The sequence below is a fragment of the Podarcis muralis genome, chromosome 1, assembly GCF_964188315.1.
Source record: "Podarcis muralis chromosome 1, rPodMur119.hap1.1, whole genome shotgun sequence".
In the NCBI taxonomy this organism is placed as follows: domain Eukaryota; kingdom Metazoa; phylum Chordata; class Lepidosauria; order Squamata; family Lacertidae; genus Podarcis; species Podarcis muralis.
This window is the reverse complement of record NC_135655.1, coordinates 54659581-54687471: the sequence shown is the minus strand read 5'-3', so window position 1 is coordinate 54687471 and position 27891 is coordinate 54659581.

The following is a 27891-nucleotide window of genomic DNA, read 5'->3' as shown; positions in this document are numbered from 1 at the left end:
CCACCTCCCATTGTTGCTAATCCATGTCCATTTTGTGGAGTAAAATCTTAAAATGCATTTTCCCCCCCTGGAGCAGAGAACCTAACCACTACTAGCATTTGTCGCTTTGTAACTGCAAGGCGGAATTATTGCAATGCTCTCTACATGAAGGGTAAATGATTCCAATGTGTTCTACATAAAGCTGCCCTTGAAGGCTGTTGGGAAAATAGAACTACTGCAAAATGTGCCAAAGCTCATTTCCTTAGTGGTGTCGGTAGATACAAGTATATTCAGCTGATTTTGTGACCATTGCGTTGGCAGCTACTATGCTCTGGGCACAATTCAAGGTGCTAGTTTTGACCCATAAAGAAAAATATAACCCATACCCTAAAGTCTTTCTGGCGGTTTCATATAGAGAAAGACAGAAACAGTGTTATTGCATTGCCTGTCTTCTTCAGCTGTTGCAGCATTTTGAGGAAAAGGCACTAAAATACACAAGGACAATGTAAGATCCCTAGAGTTGTGTGAAGAAATACCGGTATTTTGCGCTCTATAGGACGCACCGTACCATAAGGACGCACCTTGTTTTAGAGGGGGAGAACAAGAAAAAAAATCTCCCCCTCTCTGCTCAGCGCCCCTTCAGCAAATTGGCAGGAGAAACGGAGCCCCTTCCATTTCTCCTCCTGCTTGGCTGAAGGGGCGCTGCGCAGCTCTCCCTCTCTGCTGAAGCCAGGAGAGTCTTGCTCTCCTGGCTTCAGCGAAAGGAACCCGAAGCCTGCGGAGCGCAGCGGGAACTCACGCTGCGCTCCACAGGCTTCAGGCAGCTATCCCTGAAGCCTGGAGAGCGAGAGGTGTCAGTGCACACTGACCCCTCTCGCTCTCCAGGCTTCAGCAAAAGCAACGCGAAGCCTCCGGAGCACGGAGGGAGTGCTCCCTCTGTGCTTTGGAGGCTTCGCGTTGCTATTGCTGAAGCCAAGGAGCCTGCATTCGCTCCATAAGACACACACACATTTCCCCTTAATTTTTGGAGGGGAAAAAGTGTGTCCTACAGAGCGAAAAATACGGTACACGGGGGAGGAGCTTGAGTCTTCCAACATTCAGCTTCATTGGATGTCCCCGAATTTGACTGTTAGGAGAGAGTGAGAAAAACAAAGAACTAGCTTACTTTTTTAGTAAATACATTGGGGTGGGGGACCACTGGTTTAATCTACATAAAAATGAACTTCTGGTCAGAGTGCAAAAACACCTCTTTTTCAGCCCACATGAATGAATATGCACTTGCCTTCTTACAACACAGTTTGACATGCCTTATTTGCTGAGACACAAGACAAGTGCTTGGAGTTTGCTAAGATCACACCCAAACCACCCACAGATAAATATTCATTAATATCAATACAGTAACACTCAGTTAAATGCACTAGTCCAGTAAATTCCCACAAGACATGTGTACACAAGCGGTGATATGAAAGGCAACAATGCTATTAACCTGTTATTAAGGATCTGCAGCTATTGCAAGAATAAATTATTTTACTGCTTGGAGGCATAGCCAATTCACAAAGACAAATGTGGTGATTTAATGTTCCTCTGTTGCCTCAGTTGGGGGAAACCATCCTGTCTTGAGGCTCAGTACCTGTAATTTGACTGGTACACGTTTCCCGTTGCCAGAAAGGCAACCCACTCCAACTTTTGATAGTCAGCTTTCAGAAGGCTAAATCCTCCAGGGCTCAAGAGTCTCTAATCAACACAATCCCCATGAGCCAGTCAGCAACAGGAAGGGGCTGTCAAGTGCTCTTCATTCAACGGTGCCTCTGAACATCCTAAACTAGTCTTCTTCCCGACCCAGCACTATACACCACCAGAAGGAGCCAGTTTAATTTTGGCAAATGGAGGCCACTTACTGGCCAACAGGTTGAATGAGACTCACTGCAGATCCTCTTTGAATGTGTCATATCCTGCAGAAGAATAATGGAGAACAGATGAAGAAGATGGTACTGAATATGTGGATGAGGGATGTATGTTCTGCCATCAGTCAAAATCCTTCTTAATATGCAAATTAACCATCTATCTGACTCGTTCCACTTAATTAGGGTTCAACACCTTCCCCTGGAATTCTTTCAAACTTCTGAAGTCATACCAGAAAAAGATGCAATATTCTTCAGTTCCAGGGTGGCGTCATTCTCACCAAGATGCTTCAACAATTGGTCTCATGGAAAACTGAAGAGATAATGCATACAGTTTTGCATGTTAATACAAAACTACCTAATTTGCTCTTTCCAAGACGATGAACAAACCAAAACACAGCTATCCTTCAAAATCACACTTTTCCAAATATTATGATGCAGTTTGTCAACCAATTAATGTGCTTAAGAATGCACATATGAGTGAAAAGTAACATACAAAGAAACTTTATATTATAGGAAATTGTGTAAGGCTTCTAAGTCCATTACACTTATCCTATCTGCTGCCTGAACTCATTCAGACCTTGGCATGAGCTAGGAGACATTATAGCATGGCAGAAGTTCAACACCTATGCTACACTAGATGAAAGAGGAAGCGACCTTTATACAGGGGATGTCTGCCCTTTCATGATTTTTGAAAGCTCATCAGTCAAATTGCTCTCACCGCTCATTCTAACTGGAATGAAGTCTCTCAGAGCTTCTTCTGCTTTGGGATTGGACAAACTTAGCCCTATTTAAGAGAGAGAGGTGCACCAGTGAATATATTTTTCCCCTCTCCATTTATTATTGCACTGGTGGTCTGTTATTGTGAGAGCACCAAGGAAATGCATTCATTTATTTATCTGGTTCCATTTTTTAGACAGTTGGTATTTAAACAGAGGAACTTTATCAAATATAATGAGAGAATGGAAGTACTCTGATGAAAATACTATTGCTGACTTGACAATCACTGTGTTATTCAAAATACTATTTGGAAAGTTTGAGCTTTTTGATTATGGCTGCTATTTATAACTTATATTCATAATCTGTCTAGAACAAAATGTATCATTTACGCTGATAAAAGGGAAATAGGAAATGTCAGGAGGTTTTTCTCCATAAACCAAAACTGATAATGGGCCTTAATTCTTCAACTGGCTATGTAGATACAAATCAGTGTATAGCTGCATATACAAATGAAACCATACCGAGGCAGAATAATGCAGGGATATTAGTTTTAAATTTAGCTGTTCAAATGAATATTCGAGTGAGCTTTTGAAATGTTTTAACTCTTGTTTTAACTTTGTACTCTATTGGAATTATGTGTGAACTTGTTTTTCATAAATTATATTGGTTGTCCTAAGACGCAGTCGGGAAACCTCTAGAATAATTTGGAGTCAACATGTTCCTATACATAGAGATTATACACATTATAGCAGGCATAGGCAAACTTGACCCTCCAGAGGTTTTGGGACTACAACTCCCATCATCCCTAGCTAACAGGACCCGTGATCAGGGATGATGGGAGTTGTAGTCCCAAAACATCTGGAGGGCCGAGTTTGAATATGCCTGCATTATAGGGACAACATACTCAGGGTAATGCATGAAGAAGAAAAACTAAAGAAATATAAAAACCTTAAAATACAGTCTCAAGTCACATATTTGTAACACTCTCATGACCATTAAAGTTTTTACATGAAAAAATGTCAAGAGCTATTGACAATGGATTTCTGTGATAATGAGGGTTTATTCTCTCTTCTCCCATTCCGTGGAGAAATATTGATTGTTAATTAAAAGTGCAACCTTTCATCATATTGAGATTGGTTCTTTCTCTCTTGCTTTTGCACAATCAAAATAGGAATCACAGAGGAATTCCTTGGGTGTCTTGATGAAACCAATTCAGTTGATCCCTAAAGGAAGAGGGTTAGCTGACATGCATTGGGCCCAATGAACAGTTTCAATGACACCTTTTGAGGCCGCCTCTTCCTTTCCTTTCTTCCTGCTACCTCTCCTTCTTTCTTCTGCCTTCACTCTCAGTCTCTGATTAAAATGGAACCTCACTTATGAATTAATTTTAGTTTCCTACTTAGTTTAAATTGGTAGTTTTGGGACAGCTACAAAAAGAGTAGGGGGCCAGGGAATCTGTCAGATTCAGATTCTCATTTTTTCAATCATTAAATCTGTGCCACATTTCCACATTAGTTTGCAATTTTTTAAATAAACGTCCTAATGAAAATTCACCAACATATTAATACAATTTCTCCTAAGTTCCATATTTATATGCAATTTTGCCTAATTAATAAGCATATTGATGCAATGCAATTTCCCACATATAAGGCCCTTTTGCATGGTATTTTCACTAATGCATGCATTTTTATTTACCCTTATATGTACATTTTTATACATGTTACATGGCAGGAGAACTTCATTGAAAAATTTGGAGAAGTGTGAATTCTGAAGGATGAGTGTGTTTTGGCTTGTGTGTTGTTTCAGAAAGTGTGAATTCCCCTTCCCACACAAGCAAATGAATTTCACTTCAGTCAATCAAAGGCAAACAGCTATGTCCTGGGTCCCCATCAACCTTCTCTCACTGCCCATGTAAACTAACAGATGTATAGGAAGAGAACCTACGAAAATGACACTGACATAAAAACCTCACACATATATCAAGTTGGAAAAATGAAAAAATAGTGTGTAAGTTTATCCCTCTCCCCTCTATTCTCTCCCCCTACCTTACATTGAACGTAACCAAAATACTTTATAATCTGAACCGAGAGAGAGAGAGAGAGATCCCACTTTTTTTGTAATTCATGAAAATCTTTAAGAAAAAATATTTTAAAAAAGAAAGAAAGTGTGAATTGTGTAAGTCTGTATTTCAATGCAAACTGAATTAAATCTCTCCTCATCTCTAGTCTGGAGGCACAGGGTGTTCGTGGTCATAGGGAAAATTAAGAAAAAATAATAGAAATAGCAGCTATGCGCAAGCCAAGTGATAGCCCACCCACACCAAAATGTGCTACAATTGTGGCACACACTGCAGATAGGATTTCTGCCAAGAGTGGGTGGAATAAAACCCGTAATTGACTTCAGTTGCAGAGCCCACTTGATCTTAGGAATGCATGCACACCTGTTGAATATCTAATGCCAGTAGCATTTCCATTCAGAATGTGGCTTGTTTCTCCTTCTGCTCTTTCCTTGTGTGTGTGTGGGGGGGGTGGCTATACAGGCCACTATCAACTATTCTGATGAATGTGGAAAGACTTGAACCATGACAATTAAGCAAGCTTGGCTGCACGGCCGCTTACTATTCTGTTTCCATTTTAAAAAAGCATACCCTCCGCGTGTTCTACCAATGGAAGCTGGAAGGCATGATCTTTCCAGCAACCAGAGGAAAATAAATTAATTACTGGGACAGCCTATTAATTTACAGCCCATTTATCAGAAAGACCTAATGACCCTTACATCACTCTATCACTCATTCCGCAACCTGTTTTACCACCCCTGTTCCTTACATCTGTTCGTTGTTGTTCTGCAGATTTTTTGAGAGGCTAGAAAATGAGCTGCCAGCGGCGAGTTCTCCACAGTGAACAGAGACTCTGGGGCAAAGGGTTGGCAGAGACCTAGTCCAGCTGAGGCAGCCCGAGTGCCAGCCTTGCTTTAGTACTTTTGGCCTGTTTACATGATCGTAACAGATGGGTTCTTATTCTCTAATGTTTTGCTACTTGCAAGAATAAAATGTTGCCTGCTTGTCATTCTGTTTTTCATGCTGAACAAAGGTGAGCTCGATGGCTGGAAAACGAACCAGGGATGTGGGACAAAGAGAGGGAAATAATGGAAGCATCACACCTCGTTTTTTCAGAATGAAATGAGGTTGTGTGATCTCATTTCTTGCCGTTTGCAGATAGGTTTTATCATATTAGACTAACGTGCTTTATGATAAATGGCATATAAGTATATGAAACTGTCTAACGCTAAGTTAGATCAGTGGTCCATCTACAGTAGTACGGTCAACTGTGATTAACAGAAAAAGGGGGGGGGGAAACCACCCCAAAAACTGTGATTAACAGCAGCTCCCAATTATCCGCACCCACTGTAGAGCTTCTTTCTGAGTAGTGCAGAAAATTGCACTGTCAGTTGATTTATTTGGCATTCTCAGTGGAACCCTTTACAAGCCTTGCCTTGTATTGTATATTGACAACATGCCCAATATATAGATCGAGGTGGGGGGATATTACTTTCTAAGTATTTTGGGCTGAGACTTTTGGAGCATTTACTTTTAAAAAATAAATAAACCACAACCCAAAATAGTTCAGTTAACAAAGGACCCGGCCTGTGCTCCTGTCTATACGGCTTGCCAGGATTTCAAGTACTTGACTGTGAGTGGGTGTAAAATGTTGTAATTTCTAATGTGGCTATTGCGGTAAACTGATTTTTTTTCCAGAAAGGGGGACCTCTTTGCCAAGGGTGCAAGTGATCATAGGTATGCCTCTGGGAGGAATCTCCCTTCATATAATTTGAATCCATTTATTTGGGTCCTGGTCTCCAGAGCAGCAATGTCTTTCCTTGCCAAAAAAGCATAGAATATAGAATCATAGAATCATAGAGTTGGAAGAGACCACAAGGGCCATCGAGTCCAACCCCCTGCCAAGCAGGAAACACCATCAGAGCACTCCTGACATATGGTTGTCAAGCCTCTGCTTAAAGACCTCCAAAGACGGAGACTCCACCACACTCCTTGGCAGCAAATTCCATTGTCGAACAGCGCTTACTGTCAGGAAGTTCTTCCTAATGTTTAGGTGGAATCTTCTTTCTTGTAGTTTGGATCCATTGCTCCGCGTCCGCTTCTCTGGAGCAGCAGAAAACAACCTTTCTCCCTCCTCTATGTGACATCCTTTTATATATTTGAACATGGCTATCATATCACCATGTTCAAATATAGTTTCAGACTGAAGTTTTTGTTGGTCCTTCACTTCTGTCTGATGTGACATAACTGAAGCTTTCTACAAAGGACAGCAGAAAAGTGCTCTCCCCAAGGATTAGAGTCACAAAACTGCAACAGAATAAACTCTTACTGCAAGTTCTATGCCTGAATATAGCGTTTTTGTTTTTGAATGTTGAACCACATCTTGCCAAGTCCCCATACCTAAGCCAAGTGAATCAATTTACTATGTACAATATGCTATGTCCAACACAACTTGTTGATCATGTGAAGTAAAAGCCTCGCCTTGATGTAGGTTCACGACCCAGGAGTTTAATTATCCTATATACGTAGAGAGTTCTTTCCCTGGTGCTCAGTTCCTACAGTGAAGAGATTCAATTGCAGGTCAGGATAGACAGAAACATGCCAGAAACTCAGATACAGATATCAAGTAAGCTGTAGTAGTCATCATTTAATACACACTAGTCAGTGTTCAGCAGGCACAACAGTTTTTACACATGTATTGAGAAGACAGGTATTGTTAGAGAATATGCTGTATGGAGTATGTGATTATACGGTTGCAGCTCACTCTAGTGTGGAGCTTGACGTCTGCTTCAACTACACCATTAAACAAAATGCAGCTGCTCAGCTAGAAACTATAGAATGTTGTAAGTAGGCCAGGGTATAATTAATCTCAGATGACATTTAGGCAGGTTGTTGCAATTACTGTAACACCACAGTTGTAATGCTTTTTAATAATCACTGTACTGTAGTTCTATACCAGTCATCCTTCCCTAAACAATGTTATTTAGCATCTGCATGGTGCTTGTAGTTTCAGGAGGGGGGAAATCCTCAGTTTCCCTCACTTTAGAAATAATAAATCCAAGGTTCTAAGTAATAATACTGTACTCATTTTTTAAAGAAATGCTGTAAGTCAATGGCAAAAAAATCCTGAGCTGTAAAACGAAAATCATATTCTCTAGAGCAGTCTCACTGAAAATGATGTATTTGATCTCACAGCTTTTTCATTGACACAATAGCTGTTTCTTCAAATCTCACCTGTGATTAACCAGAGGTTATTGAAAGATTCTGGTGTGCTGTGGAAGCTAAACATTAGTCACTGAAAAATGGCTGTGCACGATGGTATTTGGGAGTCAAACTTAGTCCTGGATGTTAGACAAGTCAATGGGAAAAAGCTTAACAACTTTCGGGGTTTCCCAAAGAAAGCTCAACAATTTTATATGTGTGTAGAGCTCTGGATTGGTGCTGGCTTGGAGTTGGCAGGCTGAACAAAGGAAAGACTTAGGAGACTGGAAAAGGCCTGGAGGTCAATGGTTCACTGGTCTGACCTTCTCTGAAACCAAACATGAGAATCTTACATAGTAGCAGAGTGTTTATTCAGCAGGAACTTGGGGAAGTCAGCCCTGCACCTCTCAGGCAGGTGCCTTTGCCATTCTAAGAGAATGAGGGACATGTTCATAGTGAATTCTGGCACCTCTTTTTCTAGAAAAATAGCACTGCATACTAGTTATCTGGGAATGAACCTGTACATCTGTGGGAGTATGTAAATTCAAAGATGAAACAAACAAGCTCACAAGCTCTTTTGGCTTAGCATTATTAGTGATGCTTTGTAAATCTTAGCTTGAACGAAGTGGCTGCTGAAGTTTTAGCAAGTTCCAACTATTTTAATTTATTCAGCCTTCCTGACATGGCAATCTGCATAGTATTACCCATAATAATGGGATTTTACTTTTCTTAATTTATCTTCCAAGAGTTACTCTATCCTTAGTCTGTCTCTAAAGCTTTTACCATGGCGATTATCTGCTGCTGTAGTGTGAGGAGTGACACACAAATGTACAATGAAAGAGATTTTGAGGTGATGCTATTTCTGTTTGATCAGCCAGTTGGGTGAGCTGTATTACAATTACCCCACTTCCATAGCCCAAGTCTCGTCCAACTGCTTGTCAGAACACATGCCATGATTGATAGATGCACAAGCCCTCCCACTGTGTCGGGTGATTGGCATAAGAAGGCAAAAATTAAATGTCACTCAGCACAAGTTTAAGCAAATGAGGCTGAGAAAAGTTTCTTTCAGATATTCATTGAATGGAAGGAAGTGGGGATTTCATGAGCTGTCCGCACTTCTGACTTCCATGTGTTTATTTGAAGACTGGAACGCAGTCTGCAAATCACTCAGCAATGCAGGTGTACCTATCTCCACACTTGTCATGGTTGGGCTGGATACAGAGGAGTAATGGTAGGCACCAGCTGGGGAACCCCCAAGGGAACCCCCAGGGAAAGAAGGCTCAGAGCCAGGGTATTGCTGGTGGGATGCCAATGAGTGGTCAGAGGGAGCAGACTGGGATGAGGAGGTATCAGAAGCAGGAAGAGGCCGTGGTGAAGGGCAGTACAGAATCAGAAGCCAAAGCAGAGGCTGGTTAGAAGTGGGGGCAGTTTGCTGAAGAGGCCAGGGAGTCTGCCCCTCCTGCTGTGACTAGCTCCCCTCCCCCCGGTCTCCCAGAACACAGGAAGGAATGAAGAGTGCAGAGAAAAGAAAGGCAAGATGAAGGGAATAACCTGGGGGAGGAGTATTGGAGGTGGGAAGGCTGAGACCTTCATTCCTTGCAACCACCTCATTGCAGAAAGACCTATTGAGAAGAGATGCTGTGATCAGTAGGCCTGCACTGTTTTGGTTTCTTTTGAGTGTTTGGGTGTTTAATTTGTGACCTGTTTCTGACTCCAGCTCCTGACAACACTTTTGGAGGAACCATTACAAAGTAGGGTTTCCTACATACAGTTGCATATACGTAGATCTGTCCTAAAGGAGAAGAACAGGTACAGTGTGGGAAATCCTGACCACCCTCATACCTTTCTTTATCCCCCATCCAGACAAACAAGAGGCATCATTAGTGTTTAAGAACACATTCCAGAAGATTCTAGCACATTCAGGGGAAGGGCCACAGCTCTGCATTGTATGCAGAGGGCCCCTGCTTCAATCCCTGGCATCTCCAGGTGGGGCTTGAAGAGAACCTTGTTTGAAACCCTGGAGAGCTATTCCCAGCCAATATGGACAGTACTGATGCAGTACGCAGCTTCCTATGTTCCATATCAAAAACACAGGATGTGAAGCAGGGAAAGTGGCATGTGTGGTCTGGGGACAGTTCTGAGGGCCAGTTAGAGAAGCATGTATGACTGTATTCAGGCCCTGAGCCTGAGGTCCCCTACTTTGGTTCTAAAACCCCATGGAGCAGGGTTTGCCCCGACTGTTGCCACAACAATGGAATTTTCAACAGCCCCTGTTCTGGCTTTTCATTATAGTCCCCCCCCCAGCCCCCCCCAAAGCTGCATAATTCCATATTGGCTGTCAACCTCTCATCTCATCACAGCATAGCCCATATCCTACTGATGCACAACACTTCTTCACACTCCTTAAAAATAGATACCCCCAAGAAGAAATATTCAACAGAAATCTTTGCTTCTGATCTTTAAAAGCATCTAACCAGCAGTGTCAACACAGTCGCTCCGTGCCAAAGCCTGTGCTTTCCATCTTTCCCACTTAAGTCAGCAGAAGTGTTGGGATGAAATACTCTCTATCAATCCCAGCAGCCTCTGTTTTCTCCACATCAACAGACTGATTTATCTCCATCCATCCATCCAAATATTTATGCAATTCAGTGTGAATTTCTCTACACCCATGTACTCTAGACATGATTGATTTTAATTCAATAATTGAATAAGGGAACATGCCGGTGCACAAATCAAAGATAAGAATTTACAACTGCATGATTCTCCCTCCTCACATTATAGAGGACAGTCACTTTCTACCGGGTGATGGGTGGAGAGAGAAGATATATGCTAACAAGAATCTGAGAAAGAGAGTGTGTTAGATAAACTGGTCTTGGAAGATTGACAACATATCCATCTTATATCTGCAGGAAGTACAGCAGGAGGAGTTGATTGGTTCTAATTTGAATATCATGAGCTTGCGGGTATTAAAGCAGTGTGTGACATTTCTTACATCAGCTATCCCAGAACTTGGCAACCAATTGTCTACAGATGTGTGGATTTATTATAGGCATTTTTGACATTCACTGCTGTATGTAACACCAGCTTACTGTACATGGCATTTGGTCTTCAGAGCTCAATGAATCACAGATGGTAGTAGACCTACAGAATGAGCTGGAACTACACAAAGCCCAGTTAGCAAAGGAAGCACAAAAACCCTTTTGCAGACATGCACTTGGGGATTTAGAGAAAGACAGACATTTAATGGTACAGCAGATTGTCACTGATCAGATATTACTAGAAGCAGCTTCTGCCGCTAGATATATGATATTACTCATGGGGAGGGTAACGCTGTTTTGAACTGGAATCAAGGCTACCCACAATGCACAGCTGTCAGTAGAGCCCCAGTGTGTGTGAGTTCCTGCTTGTGTGTAGGGTTTCCATGAGACCAGACCCCAAGCAGGTCAAGTTTGGTTTGGTTTTGCAGCCTTGTCCAACATGCAGTTGTTGGATAATGCAGATGTAGCATTGACTCTGGGGCTATAAGCACGGTCCTGCTTCTCATTTAACTCAGCATTGCCCTACATGCAAGGAACGTGTGCAAAGGGTTGCTAAATACTTAGTATGGTTGTCAGTGCAAGACAGTGTCAAGGTGGTTCATTAATGGTGAAAACTTATTCTGATTTTCTTCCAAAGGTCCAGAGTAGCAGTGTACAGGAGAAGGAAGGGGGGGGGGGACCAGTGCAATTTTTCTGGAAAAGGGGGTTCTGGAACTCACGATGAACATCTCCCTTGCTTTCTTATAATGGCAATGGTGCCCACCTAAAAGGTGCCAGAACTGAGTTCTGATAGTTTCCAACTAAAAAAAAGCCCTGGGGGCAGGGTACCCCATTATTAAAATAATACTGTAATCAGCATCTTTTTTTATTGAAAAAGAAAACTGCTCAATGAGACTTAAAAGGACCATTAGGTTCAGTCGTGGCCGACTCTGGGGTTGCGGTGCTCATCTCACTTTATTGGCCGAGGGAGCCGGCGTACAGCTTCCAGGTCATGTGGCCAGTATGACTAAGCCGCTTCTGGCGAACCAGAGCAGTGCATGGAAACGCCTGTCGGAGCGGTACCTATTTATCTACTTGCACTTTGACATGCTTTCGACCTGCTAGGTTGGCAGGAGCAGGGACCGAGCAACGGGAGCTCACCCCATCACGGGGATTCGAACCACTGACTTTCTGATCAGCAAGTCCTAGGCTCTGTGGTTTAACCCACAGCGTCACCCAATGGTATAAATGATATATCATCAACATATTTTTTAAAAAGGGAAAGAATCCAAAAGGAAATAAGAATCTAATAAACTTGAACAGCTACTTGCATTTTTAAACAACACACACACACACACACACACACACACACGCACACTTACTTTATAAAAATAAATTACAATTCTTAAAATTAGATAAACTATTGATGTAGTAAACTATTTGCTACCTCATCCAACAAGAATACTAAAAAAAAGGTTGGGATGCTAAATATATATACAATCCCCAAACCCAAAGGTAACAATATTTTTATAGTAGTCAGAAACCCTCTTTCTCAAATCCTGAAAAATGTAGTCAGCTACATTTCTAACGAGTTCCCGTTCTACAGACTCCCACTCCAGCTGTCACTTAAACTGCCTTTCCCTTCTTTTTATTTAAGTAAAGTAACTATTGTTTCACAAGGAGACGGGAATGTCCCTGGCTGGTTTTTACATACCTTCCACTGCTAGTAGAGGCACAGTTGATGGGCAGGAGGGAGAAGAACTTCATTGTAACAAAGAGGCTATGAAATTCTTTGCTTGGGGAAATCCAGTGCCTTGGTTGCATTTAGAAGCCGAGTAAAGACTATTTCATTTCAGCTTTTTTATTTGGCTTGATCAGCTCTCAAAGGAATCTTTCTTTTTTTTAAAAAAAAGGAGGGGAAATCCCTTGCTTTTTTAAAAAAGTGTGTTATATCTGCCGTTTTATCTTTTAGTATTTTGAAACTGTAATATTGCTGCTTCTGATTAAAAATGTTATTGGATACCCTCATCAGGGATGATTCATAAATTATTGTTTCGATGACTGCAAAGCCGGATGCCTCAGTACAGTGATTCCTCGGGTTACATACGCTTCAGGTTACATACGCTTCAGGTTACAGACTCCGCTAACCCAGAAATAGTACCTCGGGTTCAGAACTTTGCTTCAGGATGAGAACAGAAATCGTGCTCTGGTGGCACAGCGGCAGCAGGAGGCCCCATTAGCTAAAGTGCTGCTTCAGGTTAAGAACAGTTTCAGGTTAAAAACGGACCTGCAGAACGAATTAAGTACTTAACCCAAGGTACACTGTATAACCATTCATATTCACACGCCATCCATCACATGAAGAGGCTACGCTTATTAGCTCTACCTCTCCTGTTCCATCCTCACTGGCCATATGGAGACCCTGTGCATGTAGAGAAAATGCCTTGCCAACATGTGGGCAGTGGGGTCCTGAAGGCACACCTGGTGCCAGCAAGTAAGGCCTCACTCTGACCCTCATGTGATGGGGAACATGTGACTATAAATATTTGTAAGGGGCTTTATTGATCACTTCATTGAGAACCACAGGGCTAATGATAGTCACATAAGATTATCTATGGGAGCTTAGGGCTATTCTGTCCAGCTTCCACATACCATAGGTAGGAGTTACACTGAGCTTTTTCTTGAAAGGACTATGATGCAGATGGCTTATTTCTCACTCTTGCTGTAAATATATTCACCACAGTTTCTTAATGACCGGTAAAAACTCTCACTGATATAAATATGAATTCCCCAAACATAGCTTACATCAACACTATACTGAAGTGAAGGCAAACTTTGGCTGCAATCCTTCACTCAGTTACCTGGGAGTCAGCCTGCAATGGGACTTTCTTCTGAGCAGACACAACTGCTAGTAATGAAAATGTGATACCGTATGTCTGTAGTTCTGTTGTTTCTTCCACATTCATTGTCTCATGACATAATTTTTGAAAGTGAAAAAACCAAAACAAATGAAAAACCTGTGGCTGTCTACAAAAACCTTACAACACCTGCAATATTCTACAACAGAACACAGCATAGACTTTTCTTTCCTGTAGAATTTTGAATTTCTTGTTTCGTGTTCCAGCTAAAATAAAATGCAGCTGCAGATGTGCAGCGCTCCAATCATTTGTGATAGCTTGTTAAAGTGAGAAATGCAAAAGGTTAATTTTCTAATTACATACTCCCTAAGTTAAATTATGCATGTTATCGCACCCATTGACACTCTATAATAGAACTTTTTATAGCAAAGTGATTTACTCCAGAGTTATGTTAACTAATAGTGTGGTGTATTTTTAGAGTATTTGTAGATACTGAGGTTAGGGGACCAGCCCATTTCTAAGGAGTCTAAACTTTTTACATTGCAGTTTCTATTTAAGAGCTGGGTAATATGCTCACCCCCAATTTTGCAGTCCAAAACTGTGAAATGTGGGTAAGGGCGTATGCCTATACTATGTGTGAAACTCTGAATGTTGGGTAATTCAGGACAGACAAAAGAAAGCTCTTTTTCACAAGCACATAGCTAAATTATGAAGTTCACTTCCACGGGATATAATGGCCACCAACTTGGGTGGCTTTAAAGGGACCTTAGACTGGATTAATCATTTTGCCTCCCAAATCAGAGGCAGTATACATCTGAATACAAGTTGCTCATATTTGTCTGTATGCTCTACGGACAGTGACTGAATATAGGATTATAGTTTCAGAGAAAATTGGCTAATGTGGAAGCAATGAAGTTGATGTAGAAGGATTCATTGAATATTCAAGTTTGAAAACCACTCTGCAACTTAAAAAAGAAAGAATTTTTTTTTAAGAAAAGCACCGAGCTAGCCCCTTAGCAAAAAGCATTTTAAAAAACCATTTATGTGCATGTGGAATAAATAGTATTGTTGCTTTCATCTGATTCTCTAAAACACATAATTGTTTACATACTGTCCCAAATCTGATTACCTGTTGTATTTTGACCATTAGATTGAACAGGGTCTGATGCATCTAAGATCTCCTCATGTGAGATATATCAGTTTCCTTACTGTCATCAAACCCATATGGTGTCTACTCTTAAGTAGTTTTCCCCTTTTGAGGGAGCACTTAGGACTGACTTTTCTCAGTGCAGGCCTCTGAACAGGCTTACATACACTATATATATATATATATATATATATATATATATATGCAGGTTTTGGTGTCCTCGGGTATCTTCCCGTGTAAAAGTTACCCGAGGACACCAAAACCTGCATTCCTGTACCCGTGAAAATCTACGAAAGCATATATATATATATATATATATATATGCGCACTACATGCATATTATCAGGGTCCCTGACTATTGCATAGTTCACCATCATGCATATAACTTGTCCATCACTTGCATACAACTCATACATTGTTCATGTGCAGTCACTATTCCAAACATTGGTGGAGCTGGGAAATGTGTGAAACTTTGGCATGTGGGTCAGGAAACACAATCCCCAGTTGTAGCTCAACCCACTCACCCCAATCCATTTGTTCACTGAATGTGTGAAAAGGAAAAAAAAGTTTATCATAATCAAGACCTACATTGTCTTTCTAGTACTGTCAAATAGCAGTCTGGGTAAAGCAGCAAATCAGATATAATGATTAGCAATGATCTAGTGCACTAACCTTATGTCAGCATAGAAACAGATGCTTTGCACTCTGTAAATATATCATTTATTAAAGATAACAAGATGAATGGGCTTATCATTTATTCCATAGTAGATCCAGGCTTGCGAACCACCAGTGAGAAAATTTGTGGAAAGCTTCTGGGATGGAATGGCCAAGTGGCAGAAAAGCAGGTGGGCAGGAAGTGGAAGGGGTGAATGAAAGAATCAGCAGCTTCACTAGAGAGGAATAAATATCTTGTCACAATCTTTTCGCTGAAAAATGCTTCCTCCCTCCGACCGATGATTTCTGCAGAGTTTGCTTCCATCCTGATACATGGAGGACAGGAATCTAGCTTAGGGCGGTTAGGTATTAGGAAATGGCTGGGATATTTTCTTTCCCTTTTATATTTGCCCTTTCCCCATTTCATATTAAAGCAGAGTTCTTCCCATCCCGTTTTGACTCATGCCTATAATGAGTAGGGGCTTTATCATACAAGGTCCATTGCACCAGCTTAAGTTCAGGAGCAAAAACAACTGGTGTGCTGGTTCAAAAGACAGCTAGATTCCAAATGGTTGAAATGATAACTTTTAATAAACACAGTTTATTTTTATCATAAATATAAGTTGCCGCCAAGTTTATGCAGGCAATTAAGAAAATATATTTCTGTAATAGGTGATCTCTGGTTTTAATTTTTTTTACATGGTTTTTATTGTATATTTGCATGGTTTCTGTAAACCATTTTGAAAAACCATTTTTATGTATTATTTTAATTTATTACCCAACCTTCATCCTAAGGTCCCTGGATGGGTTACAACAATTAAAACACCATATTAAATAATACAACTTTAATACAACTTACAATCATAGAAATAAGATGGGCCCTAGAAATATACATCTCAAGTATGAAGTGAACAACAGTGTACACACTTTTTTTGAATAAAAAAACATATTATATGAACTAAATTTTAATTGGTGATAAAGGTAAAGAGACCCCTGGCCATTAGGATGACTTTGGGGTTGTGGCGTTCATCTCGCTTTACTGGCCGAGGGAGCCGGCGTACTTTCACTTCGTGCTTTCGGACTGCTAGGTTGGCAGGAGCAGGGACCGATAGTCAGCTGTTTTTTGTAGTATACGCTCTTATAATGCAATCCTGTATGTGTCTACTCAGAAGTAAGCCTCAGAGTTCAGGTAGCAGGATCTAGGATTACAGTATAACAGCGTTAGCATACTTGAGAAGCTGTTGTTTCTTTTGGAATGTTAGAGCAGTGGGATGAATATCTATTCCTGCTTTGCATGAGTCACTCACTTGATTTGCTTAACAAAGTTATAATTTGACTTTGAAAATTTCATTTATGGTGGAACTATGTGAAATGAAATAAAAATGACTTGTGTCAAGCTGAACTTTTTTCAGTGTTGCAAATTGGGAGCTGAATGATGCTCGCTGAAAGAAATAGGCACGTTAATCCCATGGATCTGCTCAAATAGAGCACCTCACCGTCTTTTCGTGAGTGTGACTGCTAGATGAACGGATATGTGTTATATGGCTATGTGCCGACACAACAAATCGAAAACCATTTCAAAACTGTTTTACTGAGGGCCCCTTTCAGATTGCTGTTTTGTATTATTTTTTACAAGTGTATCCCGCAACATGCCACTATTGGTGGATTTCCGCTGGACCATCCTATCATCCCACTCAACAGTCCTTTTGCAACATTTCCCCAGTATCATCCCAATACTGCCATCTGAAGGGGCACTCTTGCACTTTGTGCAACATATCAGGACCAAACAAACAACTGGAACAGGATTTGAGACGTACTGTAAGTTATGGGAGATACATGTATTGGAAAGAATGCAGGTAACTACTGAATGGTCAGCTTGATACCTAAAACAGATAACAAACAACAACAACAACAAATTATTATTAAATTAAATAATAAATGGTGATTTGCTGTAATAAATGATCATTAAATTGTCAGTCTGTGAGCGCTTAGAAAAGGATGCTGTGATAACTAAGAACCAGGATGAGTTTCTTAAAAGCAAGTTAAAGGTAAAGGTACCCCTGCCCGTACGGGCCAATCGTGTCTGACTCTAGGGTTGTGCGCCCATCTCACTTAAGAGGCCGGGGGCCAGTGCTGTCCGGAGACACTTCCGGGTCACGTGGCCAGCGTGACAAAGCTGCTCTGGCGAGCCAGCACCAGCACAGCACACGGAAACGCCGTTTACCTTCCCGCGATAAAGCGGTACCTATTTATCTACTTGCACTTAGGGGTGCTTTCGAAGGATGGGAGCTCACCCCGCTGCGGGGATTCGAACCGCCAACCATATGATCGGCAGGTCCTAGGCACTGAGGTTTTACTCACAGCGCCACCTGCGTCCCTAAAAGCAAGTTATGTCGGACAAATCTCATTTTTTTCTCTTTTTGAAAGAATTACAAAATTGGTGGTTCAGGGGAATGCTTTCGATGTAGTGTATCTTAATTCCATTAACGCTTTTGACAAAGTCCCGCCTGATATTCCTGTGGATAAGCTGGTAAAATTTGGGCTGGACGAGGTTACTGTTAGGTGATGTAGTAGTCCTGCGCTGCCAGCCATGGCAGAGCTCAGTGGAGGGAGAAGCCAGCCAATCAGTCGAGTCTCAGTGGGGTACTTGCCTGGAGACAGAGTCAATACACAAGGTTCAGGAGTATCTCAGTTCACATAGTCAGGCGATACAAGGGTCAAGAAAGCTGAGGGTCCAAGGTCATAAGAAGCAGCAAGGTCTGGTCAGGAACAACAAATGCTGTTTCCAGCAACTGACTGAGGCTGGAGACCCTGCTTAAGAAAGCTGGAGCCAGCTGGTTCTCATCAGGAGCAAGAAGGCTGATCAGCAGCAGGTAGAGTCACTTTGCCTTCTGCTCTTTCAGGCTGCTGCTCAGCAGGTGAAGCTGACTCCTGGCCCATGACAGATGACTGTGTAGCTGGTTGACTGACTGAACCAAACGAATGCTCACTAATGGTTCCTCATCAATTCAGTTCACATTTAAAGGCCAATCTACCCAATTTGCAGTTTTTGAAACAATATGAGAACTGAAATGCAACCATTCTTTGAAATTCTCCCTCTTCTGAATTTTCAGTGCAGTGCTCCAGCCGTGTAATGTGTTCAGAAATGCATATAATGAGATGAAGTGTAAATAAAAATGGGTTATATTATGGGAAATTGCTTTGCAAATGTGTGTAAATTAGGGGAAAATCCATACAAACATGTATATAAGGAGAAATGTGTAACACAATGCTGGTGAATTTGGAAGAGAATTTTTTAAAAAATAAAATTTTCAAACTGTGGACACTAGATCATCCCCAGGGACCCATCCAACTCTACAATTCTATGATTCTATATGTAAGAGCAGTGGCGTAGCGTGGGTTGTCAGCACCCGGGGCAAGGCAAGTAATTTGCGCCCTCTAACCCGTGGATTTGCGCCCCCTAACCCGTGGATTTGTGCCCCCTAACCTGTGGATTTGCCCTAACCCCAGATGTTGCGCCCGGTGCAGCCGGCCCCCCCTGCACCCCCCACGCTACGCCACTGTGTAAGAGACATGTTGAAAACTGAATTTAGGATTGAAAGAATGAGCAACTAACCTGCCTATCCCTAGCTGGCATAGCATCCCATTCCTAGATGCCTTCTAGACCCATAAATGCAGCTGGTAGGCTGCAGAAGAACTATGGAAAGCAATGCTGCACCCCCCCCCCAGCTAATAATAATAATAATAATAATAATAATAATAATAATAATAATAATAAACCCTGTGGCTGCCTCATAACTAAGTCAATTCTGCTCCCCTTTGAAACTGTCTGTGAAGATTCCTTGCCCTCACTCAAGGGGAATTCACTTGTGCATTGCTGTACAATGCTCAAAAAGATTGCCACAGAAATATTTGGTTCATGGTTAGCTTTCACCATGATTAAGAAAATCAGGCTCATTTATTTTTGATCAAAAGAAAAAAGAAAGAAAAACATTTGGTGGAAACATAAGTTGGCATTGCACATATGCTTTATGAATTATCATCTTGTGTCTTGTGTTTACTTGAAGCAATCTATTTTACAGTAACAGAATAATTTATTTATTTTACTTTTGCTGTTGTGGCATATGAAAATCAAACTGTCTCCTCTCTCTGTCCTACGCTGCAACGCCAGCAGAATAGTCAACGAGTAAGAAAACATGTGCAGATTTTAAACTGGTAATGAATGATGGATGAGCTAAAAGGACACAAGGACAAAAGTGATTTCTTTAAGCCACAGTAGTCTAGCAACTGAAGAAGGGAGCAGGGAGGGACTGAAGCTGAGGGGGTTTTGTGTGTAATAAATTGAGCCTATATGATGTGGGAGCAGCAAATACATTTCTAAAGTAGAAATTCCAGGAGATTGCTAAATCCAGATATTCTAATACTTATTGTAAAGTGTCATCTGCATCTTGTGGAGGCTGCAGTTGGCATCATTTCCTGGTAACTGCAACAGGTAGGCAGTAAAGTGAGACAGTGGAACATAGGTAAATGCTATACAATACACCTGTCTGTGATATTTGCTGGGTGCTTGAGGAATCTGCACCTCAGGGACTAACTTGTGGATCGGAACTTAACAATCTGTTAGGGTTTCACACTTCCCAAATATTCCAACATAAATCTCATCTCAAATCATTATATACTTACATTTTTAAAGAGAGAATGCCATTCCCAGTCAATGGGAATTCCCAGTCAATTTACACCCATCATCTGAAGGAGGAAGGCTCCCAAAAGGAGGGGTGAGGGATACCCCCGTAGCCTCTTCTGACCAACTGGTTTTGGGGAAGCAGACCTTTTATAAAATAAGGCCCCTCACTTTCTTCTTTGTCTCTTTTCAGCATCCTACTCTTCCACCCTCTTTTGCCTTTCACCATGTGGGGCTGAGTAGAGTTTTTTTTTTGGAGATGTTCTTTCATTGGCCTTTTTTTTTGGGGGGGGTCCTTTTTATCTCCTATACCCTGCTCTTAATTTCATTGGCTTTCAGAAGCTTAGTTTTAATCTGGCTGTTGTCTGCTGGCATGTAGAGGAGGCAGAAAGTGGATTTTAACATGGGGCAGCACCCTGTGGCATGTTTAGTGATTGGTATATCACAACCCCCCTCTTATCGTTGACTGACTTGGGGGGCAGCATGGGCTTTGAGCTTTCAGGACCTGGCACATGTCACCTGTTGGACACTGAACAGCAGGGGTGACTAACACAGGTCAGGTCGCACCCCCATGACTTCCCTTTCAGGAAAAATACTGTTGACCTACCATCACCATGCCTGTGTTGGTGATAAAGTTCATCTGGCATAGCTTGGCTCACCGAAGCAGGCAGGAGATTTCCTGAAAGTTGTCATTACAGTGGTACCTCGAGTTAAGTACTTAATTCGTTCTGGAGGTCTGTTCTTAACCTGAAACTGTTCTTAACCTCAAGCACCACTTTAGCTAATGGGGCCTCCTGCTGCCGCCATGCCGCCAGAGCACGATTTCTGTTCTCATCCTGAAGCAAAGTTCTTAACCCGAGGTAATACTTCTGGGTTAGGAGTCTGTAACCTGAAGCATATGTAACCTGAAGTGTATGTAACCCAAGGTGCCACTGTATATATATATATATAAACTTTTACTAAATACTTGATTCATCAAGTCCAGGTGTGGGGGAAATGCATATTTTCAGGGGAAATATAGGCTTTACATAATGTATTTATATCAGTGTTTAAGGACACAATGCCATGCACTCTGTGGGGGATTACAGGGGACATGGGATAGATAAGCTCACTCTCTCTTCCCATAGAGGAAAAGGAGGTCCACCTTTGCAAAGCTCCCTATTGTTTGCATGAAAACATCTGTCACCTTTGCCACTCTGCTGTCAGCATTCTAATGCTAGCAGCATTATGGGGGGGGGGGCTTTTCCATTTACCTGACATGCCCCCCAAACAGCAGACCTAGAATTGGTATACTTATTCCCCCATTCTTCTGGGTGGGAAATGAGTACGCTCACAGCAGAGTTGAAAAGTATGCCAGATCTGATGCTGGCCCACTTTCTTTTTCTACCTTGACCAGTGTGAGACGCTCATGGCTTTGGAGTCTTTGTTTCCTCCATCTTGGATTCTCACTCCGTCATGTGCATACTATGGCCATGTGAATTTTCATACAGATTTTTTTAAAGTCACAAATAATGCAGAAATGAGACTGTTTAAGATGGAGGGCACCACATTGACCAACACTACTATATCCACTTACCTTGGAGAAAATCCCATTTAACTCATTGGTAATTACTTTGGGGGGGGCAGGGGGGGACATAGGATTTCATGGTAAGTGTCCCATAGTATGCATTTACAGATACTTGACTTCCATGTTAGGAAACATTTATCCATCCTTTTATTTATTTTTTAAAGCTTTTTTCACAGGCTTACTTCTGTTCAGAATTAAATTACATGTTGAATCTGAGCCAGGATACAGGAACATTTTATAGGATATTAATTGTACAATTGTAGAAATGGGTTGATTGCCTTTAGTTTAGTGAGTCTCTACTTTTTGTTATATTGTCTTACCATCCATTACTTTGGTAGCTTTGTGTGTGAAACAGTTTATAAAACTGCAAATAAAGGAATAAAAAAAAAAAGGAATAAGACAAAGCCTCTCTCCCCATCTCTAGTATTCCACTTCAGATTGCAAACTTGGCAGCTGATTCATATTTTAAAAGGCAGAAGAAGAAAAATCCCAGAATGACCCATAATATGTACTTCTGCCTTTTAATGTTCAGTCTGTGTATTGAGACATTTCTGCCAAAAGACAAATTGCTGGCAGCAGAACGTGGGCATCTAGTTTATATAAACAGCACTTCAGAATTATTCAGTTGCATGATGATAATCTTCCGCCTTTATAATCTTCTCCCTTTTTAATACCATCAAAGAAATGATTTTTCTTCTTAAGATGCAGTAATCTTTGGTTGTGTAAATAGATTTTTCAGATTCTTGCACAGTTACCTATAAGGTCCTTCAGCATAATGCTTATGAGAATCTATTCAGTGTGATTTAAGAAGTAAGATAATCTTATTTATTTCTCTTTTCTTTCCCGTTCCTTTTGTGTGTTTCCTTCATTCCTCTTTTTCTCTCCTTTCCTTTTCTGAGGTCTTTTCCTCCATTCATCCTTGGAAATTTTGCTTGTATATTTTCATGGCTGGTTGGAATATTGTGCCAGTTCATAAAAAGTTGTGTGGGAGATAACGTTTGCCCATTATTTGATAGAAGAAGAAGAAGAAAGAAAGTTCATGTACACCAGGTGTGAGAGACCTTTGCTTGCCCGCAGATGTTGCAGAACTACAACTCCCATCATCCGTGACCAGTGACTATTCATGGTGGGAGCTGTAGTTCAGCAGCACCTATAAAGCCAAAGGTTTCTCAGTCCTGGTTCATACTGTATTGCAAATACAGGTATTTTTCCTGACGCTACATTGATTTTATTTGATCCCTGAGTGATTGCTGGATCTGCCATCATTTAAGGCTACCGGACAGATAATCATGTAAAAGAGAGAGAGAGAGAGAGAGAGAGAGAGAGAGAGGATTTACCGTATTTTTCACACTATAGGACACACTTTTTCCCCTCCAAAAATGAAGGGGAAATATGTGTGTGTGTCCTATGGGGTGAATGCAGGCTTTCGCTGAAGCCTGGAGAGTGAGAGGGGTCGGGGTGCACCGACCCCTCTCGCTCTCCAGGCTTCAGGAGAGCCCCACCGCCAGCCCCACAAGCTCGGGGGACAGCAGGGAGGTGGAACCCTGCCATTCCGCTGTCCCCCGACTTGGTTAGAAGGATGGCGGGGGGAGCCTGCTTCTCCCCGTCGCCAGCCCCGCAAACTCGGGGGACAGCGGGGAGGTGCGGCGCGCCATCCCGCTGTCTCCCGACCTGGTTTGGAGGCTGGCGGAGGGCTTCCCCCTCCCCAAGCCCTGCAAGCTCCCAGAGCGATGCCAAAGCTGCACGCAGCTTCAGCATCGCTCTAGGTCCCGTTCTGGGAGGTGGGGTCGGGGGAAGCTCGGGCTTCCTCCGCCCCAGCCCCGCGCCGGGAAAAAAAAATCCCCCCCTTTATTTCACCCCCCAAAAAATCTAGGTGTGTCCTATGGGCCGGTGCGTCCTATAGGGCGAAAAATACGGTACCATGCAACAGCTGATGATGAACATGTTCCACAAACTCTGGAATGTTTTTCAATAATATGAGTACTTCTGAAAAAAGAATTATTATTATTATTATTATTATTATTATTATTATTATTATTACAACATATTTATTATGACCATAGGTCAGCATAAGGTAAAAACACTTATATACATAAGTTGAGCGTGCTAAATAGGCAATAGGGCAACTGTAGAAGTAGGAGTTGAAGAAGGAGTATTACTGAAGAAGTAATACTCAATGACAATATTGTGAAATGGTTCTGAAAAAGTCATTCATCTGAGGCATGAGAGCAAATCCCATGAGAAAAAAATCTCAGCAGGGAAAAATAAATGGCTGATTGAGGTAAAGCACATGGTCCACTTTTTGCCTGTCTTGAAAGTCAGAAGATCTCACTTATATAAATATAAAAACATTTATTTTTCATTTTTGATACATACAAATCCAAAATAATAAATGTCTCCACTTCTGACAACAGCACAATAAATGGGACTATGAAATATTGATTCAATTTTAATATCCTCCTCAATATTACATGTATATTCAGTGGTGGATGTAACACATCAGTCCATTTAATATATGCTCACCCTAACTTGGGCTGTCGGTTTTTCCATAAGAGCAACATGCCGCTATCTCTTACAGCTTTCTTCCACCATTCATGTTGCATCTCGAGGCCCCAAGACCCACCCCCAAAATAAATACACACAGACACTTATATTAGTTTAAGTTTTTGGGCAAAATTTTTGGCCACAACTTTATTGAAATACAATCACGTGAGCAGTATTGGCTTAGGCATTGACTCCCCACCATAACTGGCTCCACCTCTCAGGGTGATCGTCAAATGGGGTAAACCAAACGAGGGAGCTAGTTTGATGAGGACCAACCTAAGCTCATCCCGGGGTTCCTGTGGTCCTGGTATGGCCCTAGCCCCTCAAGTGGACTTCGGACGAGATCCAGGACCCCCAGATTCCTTTAACGGAATACCCAGTTTCTGGAGGGGCAGGTGATAGCCGCACCTCCCCTCCCCACAATCCAACTGAGCCAATGCCTAACCGCCACCTTACAAGTTGTGACGATTTGCTAAGGGGTAGGCGAAAACCAAATGGCTAAAGCCAATCTGCCAAATGGAAAAATTCCTACCCAGCCCCTGTTCCAAAACAGGCGACTCTACCTAAACTAGGGAGGGTGGGCAGGTGTTCAACAGTGCGAAGCAAGTGCCCCTCCTTGCATCACACTGCTGTTTTTAAAGCCCCTGGGATCACGCCACCCACTGGCTATTGGCTAAAATTGTCTGGTGTGATCCCAGGGGAATGGCCAGGACTTCTTGCTCCCCCCCCCATTTTAACCCTATCAGGTGAGCTCTTGGGTCCCGCTCGCAACCAGGACCCTCTGTTATGAGGATCCCATTTCCAGATCTCTTCCAGTTTTAGCAATGCTGAAATAGGCCATTAATTTTACCAACATTCTAAGCTATGATCTAGAATAATCTTTATCTCCCAGCATCTCCCAAACTATAGATCTTCAAAATTAAATCAAGGTACGTGGCTTAGGTCATGGTTGAGCGTTTTCTTTTTCTTTTTTCTTTGCTATCCACTCTTTTTCTTTCTTTCTTTCTTTCTTTTTGCAAGCCTAACCATGAATAGCTTTGTATTCTACTAATTTCCCCCAAACACTTTCTTGAATATCCATTACAGTCTTCCCACTACCATCTGAGGAACCATATTTTGCAGGCTTCTGAATTGCTTCAAAACCTATTTGATCATACATACCAGTTGGATAAAGAAATATTTGTGTGCTGGAAAGGCAATGATTCTTTTATCCACACCCAACATCACCACATGGCACCCCTGGGCAGCTGCTGGTTTCCCAGCAGTTGAAACAATCCCAGGGACACTGTTTAATTTCTTTTCTGGTGCTCATTGCAGGTGGGCACCATTTTACTTTCCCCAACACTGTCCTTGAAGTAGCATTGTTACAATGAACTGTGACAGTGGTTGCCTTGAGCTGATCAAATGAGCTCCACTGGACAAACACTACACCCAGTAGGCTCACAGTGGAGGTGGGAGGAACGGCAGAAAAATATAGTAACATAAAAAAGAGCTGTGGTGCATCAGGCCAAAGGCCCCTCCAGTCCAACATCCTGTTCTCACAGTGGCCCACCAGATATCTATGGGAAACCCACCAGCAGGACCAGAGTGCAACAGCACCCTCCCTACTTCTGCTACTCAGCAACTGCCATTCAAGAGCACACTGCCACTGATAATGGAAGCAGAACACAGCCATCCAGGCTAGTAGCCACTGACAGCCTTCTCCTCCATGAACTTGCCTAATCCTCTTTTAAAGCCAGCCAAGTTGGTGGACTTCATTACTTCTTGTAGGAGTGAATTCCACCACCTCGGAAGGTGGTGGACTTTCCTTCCTTGGGGGTTTTTAAGTAGAGGTTGGAGGGCCATCTGTCATGGATGCCTTAGCTAAGATTCCTGCATTGCAGGGGGTTGGACTAGATGACCCTTGGGGTCCCTTCCAGCTCTCAGATTCGATGATTCTATATGTGCTGTGCAAAGGAGCACTTAGTTTTCTCCATCCTGAATCTTCCAACATTCTAGTATTATGTCTTTTAATGTCTGACACTGTTTTGTTTTTAATATTCGGCTGGAAGCCGCCCAGTGTGGCTGGGGAAACCCAGCCAGATGGGTGGGGTATATATTCTTATTCTTATTCTTATTATTATTATTGAAAAGGAGGGGGGCTCCTGCCCACCATGCATAGTTTCATACAGCTGTCTCATGTCTCCTCTTACTAGCCTTTCCTATAAATTAAAGAGCCCCAAAGCTTGTAACATTTCCTGATAGGGAAGTTGCTCATCTCCTTGATCATTTTGGTTGTTCTTTTCTGAACCGTTTCCAGCTCTACAGTAGGAGGGCACCCAGTGCCAAGGACACCCACAGAACTGGAACCAGCCTTGCTTCTATCATATCACATTTGTCTTCAAGGGGGAAAACATTCTCAGGGGACAACACCAAAGATGTGGGTGTTTCTTGATTAGTGTACAGGGCTTTATTTCCGCTGTTTTGCCAGAGAAGATTTGGTTTTCGTCATGTTTTGCCTCCAGACCTTTGCTAGAACAACTTCTTCCCTCTACTACCTTAATTTTATTTTTGTTTCAGAAGTTGTTGGGTTTTTTTTGCCTCATAAGGAAATGCATTCTGACAGAGAGAAGAAAATAAAATAAAAGCTTCTCCTTGAGAACATAGCGCAAAGAAGCAGCTACCTTGTAAAACAAGAAGTCTGTGAGGATTTTTCAATCTCTCTTGTTATCACTGAAAGTGTAGAACGAGAGTGGGGAGTGATCACTCAACAAGAGCCATTGATGACATGAAAAGTCAAGAGGAACAAGGACATAACACTGAACTACAGATAGTTACTTTCTCTTATCAGTCTCAGTCTTTTAGCACCCTCCCTGTGATCCAGAAAAACACTTGGACAAATGCATTGCCATTAATACACACAAGTCCCATATACAGGCCCAAGCTCCACTGCTGGTAAGGTAGTGGTGCTGACACTATATCTCCCCTTCATTTCACTCCCCTCCCTATCTCCCATAATGATTTAAATAGAAGACTCTCAATGTGTCACTAATACAATGTGTCACTGACAGTGCAAGTATTTTTGCTTTCCAGACAGAATGATTTTCCACCACCACCACCAGCAGCAGCAGCAGCTGTTATGGGGGTTCTCCCAATCCCACAGAGCTGGTGGTGAGGGAAGTTAGGGCATGCAGGGGAGCAAGGAGGAAAAGCCACAGTGTGCTAGCAAAACTCAACGCGGTGGCTCCCACTATTTAGTTGAATCCAGCTCTTAGTCTCCGTGACACTCAGAAGCAAGAACACTTGCTGGTGATATGCCAGGGACATTTGCATGACCAGCTTTAACACAAGGGGAAGTGAGACAGGCCACCTCAGCAGGCAAATTCTGGAGTATCATTGAAGGGCAAATTGCCACATACATACATACTTAGTTAAAAATAAAAACAAATACTAACAGGAAGAGACCTGTTCAAATATCTATGGCAGGAATAGGATACCTTAGGCTCCGGGGTGTGTTAATGCATCCCTCCAGGCCTCTCTGCCTAGCCTCTGGGACTCTCCCCAAGCCACCATCACCCACCAGACCT